This window comes from Puntigrus tetrazona, chromosome 11 (genome assembly GCF_018831695.1).
Source record: "Puntigrus tetrazona isolate hp1 chromosome 11, ASM1883169v1, whole genome shotgun sequence".
In the NCBI taxonomy this organism is placed as follows: domain Eukaryota; kingdom Metazoa; phylum Chordata; class Actinopteri; order Cypriniformes; family Cyprinidae; genus Puntigrus; species Puntigrus tetrazona.
In genome coordinates, this window is record NC_056709.1 from 8020056 (window position 1) to 8026094 (window position 6039).

The following is a 6039-nucleotide window of genomic DNA, read 5'->3' on the forward strand; positions in this document are numbered from 1 at the left end:
TGTGTACCTGCTGATTCTACTTCAGCTTTAATGTCTTTTTATACTGAATTTTATCCTTAACAAGCGTAGAGTTTTGGACAAAAACACAACACATGACATGCATTTGTTCACTTTTTGTTTAGAATAAAAAAAATGCATTTCAAGTTAGAATTATTTTAAATCTCTGTCTAATTCTGACACATATTTATAATACGGCTGATTTACAACAAATAAATAATACCTCTATTAAACCTGATCTGTCATATGAAACTTTAGTGCTTTCTTGTCAGTTTTCAAGCCTGCTTTTTCAAGTTTATTTATGCTAAAATGCATTTTTTTTTGTTTCAATGCACGTCGTTTCAAAAAGTAAATTTTTTAATGTTTTTTATTAACAAACAAAATATGGAGGTGACCGATTTGCCGTGATTTTTGCAGTGAATTTACTCCTGTTTGTGTATATACGTTGAATTCGGTTCAGCTCAGTTCAGAAATAACAAATGCCATTTATTTCATAAACCAAGCGTGAAAATGTGCTATGACATAAAAATATCAGAGTGCAATACACGTGCTTGCCAAACCTGACACGCAACACTTAAACATTTCGAGCTAACCCTCAATTAAGACCTTTCCAACAGCAGCGTCATTGTATTAAAGTTCTCTGTAACGAGGGGCTCCATCGCAGTCGCCCCGTGTGACATTTGCGCGGGGGCCCGTTAGCCAATCCGAATCATCGGAGTCCTTCAAAGGGCTCCAGACCTGCGTTTTTATGTCTCTTTCTGTCTCTTTTTCCCTCAGCGCACGCACAACTAGCCATCGCCGCGCAGGGGTGAGAGCGCAAAGCCGATGTGCCATTTCTAATCCCCTCTGTTCCTGCCTTTGTGTAGTGGCCCAGCAGGAAGTAGGAGCTGGGCAGACAACAATTAACAAAAGAGCTGTGAAGAATACAATTAGCCATCAATAGGAAACCACAGGCCTTTGTGCCTGTTTCCATGGAGATGCTTGACTACCACTATTCCAGGATTACAGAACCTTACCCCCCCTTCCACAACACCACCACTTCTTCTGTGTTTTTTTCCACTTCGTCTTTCTTTAACCCTCTCCATCCTTCTTTTTTCCCTCTGCCTTTTATATCCACCTCTCTTTCTTTATTTCCATGTCACTCTCTTGTCACTAAGTAACTCTGGGGGCTTTAGACGAGCGCTCGCACCTTTGTTCTGCTCCGAGCTTTTCAGGTCTTCTACCTTTGTGTCCCCCGCTGGGCTGAGGTGAAGGTGCCGACTTTTTTTTTTTTCATTACTTTCTCCCATTTTCTTCATTTGTCCAAAGGATTACCCAGACTGGAGCTTTGTAAGGGTTTGAGAAAGACCTGAGCTGATATAACGCCTATAGTGTTTTAGCTCTACTAAAAAAAGGTTCGTGAAAAAGAAGTCTTCATTGTCCATCCGCATTGGACTCGCACCTCTTTTGCAGAACTCCGTAGTGTTAGAGATTTGCGCTGTTGTTTATCACAGATAATGAGCTTTTTGTTCTAAAAACACGTTACCGAAATGTTCCAAATACGTTCTTAAAACGTTCCTCTAAATTACACGCGGTAATATGATAGAATTGGAACAAATTTATGTTTACAAGTGTTCATTTTAAAATGGTTTTGAGAACAGTTCGAAAACTTTTCATCAGATTCTAATAAGAATGTCCCATGAGTATATTGGTTTCTAAGAGTTGCTAAAGAGCTCTTTAGACCTGATATATACTCTGGGAAAGTCCATAAGCGTAAATGTTTCTATGCAAATTTGATTTCATATCTCAAAATGTGTCGAAATCTGTAATCAACTACGCATCGTGAGAAAGTACTATAGTGTAGTATGCAGTATGTAGTATATACTGTCGTCGAGTATAGGTTGAAGAGAATGTTACCAATCAAGCTACATTTTTATGTTTAAAACTAATTTAATGACACAAGAATGTGGAGGTATCTCTATCGCCTCCTTGAGGCTCATCACACTAGGAATGTTAATATATATATATATATATATATATATATATATATATATATGCTGCTGTCAAAGCGTAATCAATCATAAGCGAATACAAAATAACCATTTTTCTTTATATTATATGTGTAGGTTTACTTTGCATATTTTTATGTATATTTAAATAAACACACACACACACACATGTGGTATATATTTGGGAAATATTTACATTTATATATTCTTATTATATTTCATATTATATATAAATATATTTAATATATAAACATAACATATTTTTATTAAATATACTGTATATATACATAATAAATATACACAGTATACACATAATATATTGTGTATTACACATGGGGCGCTATTCATAAAACTCATAAAACTTCTAATGACCAATTTCTGCACCAGTTGATCAGAGAATGATTAACATGTTTTGTTTTTATGCGGTTGACTTAAAATAAAACAATAAGCAAAAATGAAATATATTGATTGTTTTCAAACAGGTCTCCCCCAAAAAGCAGGCTGTTCAAACAAACACGGCAATGTTTCGGTGTTTATGCTTTTTTGGAGTCGTCAGCCTATGAATGGTTTGCTTGTGAACTTGCACAGAGTATGTTTCTGGCCTCAGATGATGCTTTTGGACCGTTTCCTATGAGCTCCCGATGTCAGGACAGGCCTTTGTCCGTCAAGAGACTGGCGAACCCAAACACTCTACATCTTTCTGCGGAACCGTGGCATTTACAAATGCAAATGACTCCATAGAATGAAGACGTTAATTCAGTCTTTTGGAATACAACCAAGCGTTCTTTAGACCCCTTGTCGTCATTATAACACAGCCAGCCTGTCAGGCCTGTAAGAATCACTCTGTATTCTCCGCGCTGCACACTATATGCCAATTAGGCAATCATTGTGACTAATAAGAATAATCTCACATTGTGGTTGCGAAAAATGGCTCATATTATAAAAAGAACTTTGGGAGCGGATATGCCTGTGTTCTCTCTTCCTGTTTGCTTGTGTGTCGATACGCTGCTCCCCCCCCGACTTCGCCTATTAAAGATCTTTATCAACACATGCAAATGCATCTCATTAAAAGCATTATTATTGATGATTAATTTCATGTTTTCCCATTGCAGCGAATGACTGATTATCTATATGCAGATAGTTTAAGGCTTGTTTCAATACGTGAGAGCGATAAGCCGATTAGAAGCAGCAGATTTAAGTAGCACTCGGTGTTTTACCACAGTATTTCATCGATGCTATCAGGTAAGTGCTGGGAACGTTCAGAATTCACATCAAAATTGCTTTGTTAAAAACATTTCGTTTCAAAATATCGGTTTACTTTTTGAACCTTTGCCATTTTATTGATTAACTAGGCCATTAAACCAGTCGCGCTTGTTCAGCGTGGTGGCATGGTGCGGAATTGTGGGAAAACGACATAAACCGCCTTGAAATTATTATTTTCCTTTGCAACCGCTTTCTGCGTTCGCTCACTCTCCAACCGAAATGCCATTTTTGTCTATGTAGGCACTTCACAAAAACCAACGTGTCCTCTTAAAAAAAGTGCAAAAAATGTCGATGGGGAAATAATACTGAGCCAGATAGTCGCTCAAACCACATGGGAGGGAACCGGGGTGATATAGAACAGCAAACACGACAGATACTTGCTCAAAAACACATATGCGATAAGGTCAAGCGCATTATTTCCGAGAATTATCGGAAAGCCGCAACCTGTTCCGATTTCTGTTCCGTTGATTTTGAGCAACAAACGTGTTTGTTTGTGAGAAACGCTCGATGAAAAACATTCCTTTTCGACCGCAAACGCTCAGTGAAATCACAAGAATCGGGCCCGCACAACCTAATTGAGGTAAAAGCAATAGCGAAAAAGCAGCAGGTGGTTTGAGAACCAAAAGGTTTGAGTGGCAAGTTGGGCCTCGTTTATTTTCGGGCCAATTGCAAGCTTTTTGTGCAACTTGGCTTTCATCAAATATCTCGTACCTGAACAAAATGGGTTGAGAGGCTCCAAACAAGTTTATCTGATGGTGCTTTCAGGCTTTCGGCATTTCGATGTGCCAGGATTCTCTCTCCAAACCGGAGGAAACGGGCGAAGGGCATTCACCTCGACTGTTTCATGTCTGCTTGTTTGGAACTCACATTGTGGAATGAAAAACTCCACAGGAACAAACATCACAGCTCTGCTAGAGCACTAAAACAAAATATACGATCAATTGAGATGTACAATGGAGTATGTATGACAGAGAAATATTGCACGTGTTAAAATGGAGTTGAATGGCTGTGCCGTAATGCAAACATGCTGCAAAGATGCCCTTTCCAAAATACTTTGCATGCTCAATTTTTAAGCTACGAATAAGAATTCTGTCATTATTTATTCATGTATTATTTTTTGTATGTAACACTTTACAATAGAGTCTTTAGTTAGCATTAGTTAATGTACTAACACAAACAAACAATGAACAAAGCATTTGTTACACCATCTTTGTTCATCTTACTTAATGAAAATACAGTTACACATTGTCTATTCATGTTTGTTAGCAAAACTTGCGATTTTAATAAATGTTGAAATGAACATCAACTACAATTAAAAAGTGATGTAGAAGTATTGTTCATTCTTAGTTCACGCTTACTAACGTTGTAAACCAGTGTTAACTAATGAACCTTATTGTAAAGTGTTACCACGAAAAAAAATTAATGTTGCTCTTAAGATTTGAGATGTATTACACAAGTCAAATGGATTTTATTTGTTCTTGGAGCTTGACGGACATTTGTGTATTGGTTTGATGTTTTTAACTAACATATTCAAGCATTTCTCTATTCTTTCCAGTTCATACGTTTTCTGGGAATCGAACCCTTGACCTTGAGCTACATGAGCGATGTGGTCACACTATAAAATAGAAACTCTTTAAAACCTTTTTTTTAACTGGCGTGCTTGCATATGTCATCAGATTTGATCTGTTTTCCTCACAAAGGGTTCAGAAGACCTCTGATGCAGTGCACAAGTCGTATTGACTGTTCAAGGTACTTTAACAGTTAGCTTTTTGTTATTTTTGTAGTTTTACAGACACGCATTCATGTGTTTATGCATTCCCTAGAATCAAACCCACAACCTTACCGTCATTCTCACCTTGCTCTACAAAAACACAATAGGAAGGTAAAATGTCTAAGCTAGTATGTTTTGCATTTGGATACAATGATTTTAAACCTGCTTATCTATGATATATGGCCTTGGAAAATTCGAAATTTAGCACGCAGATCAGTTGGATCGGATTTACAGAGCTTGACAGATATATACATTTATTTGAAAGCAATAGATATTACACTCTAGCATTTGTTTCCAGATCGTGCATTTGGTGGGAATCAACCCCAAAACCCATAAGCACCATCCCCTAACAAGATAAATGAAGCGCAGCTGTAGTCACATTATCACTTCAAACCTTTTTAGAAAACTCTTTTTTACGCTGCCATGCTATCATCCTACATCAATGATGTCAAGCTTCAATTTTGGTCTGTTTTCTACATAAAGCTCCCGAAAACATTGAGATCAGGTTTTATAGACTATTTTATGGTACTTATGATTTAGAACAGAGATTCGTGTTTATGCATTTGGTAGACGCTTTTAATCTAAGCAACAGCATTCAAGCATTTATTGCCTGGGAATCGAACCCACAACCTTGGCATCGTTACAGCCGTTCCCTGCTGTTTGTGAACAGAGAACAGTTGTGGTCTTATTAACTAAAAACTCTTTTAAACCGGCACGCTTGCGTTCTGTATCAATCTTGTCAATGGCTTCAGAAACGCCTGCGTGGGAATCGAACCCATCACCTTGACGCTGCTAGCAGTGCTGTGCTCCAGAATGAGCCGATACCGGTCGAATTTGCATTATAAGCCACAAAACATAGTCAGACCATCCTAGATGAAGACCACGATGCCCACCAGGCCACCAAACTGCAAGCACAAACGCACACGCAGCGCATGTCAAATTTGCGGCGCATTCAAGTCTGCCAAGAGATTCCAGCTCTCGCTTTTTTCAATTTGCCGTGGTAAACCCAGGTGACAAGGC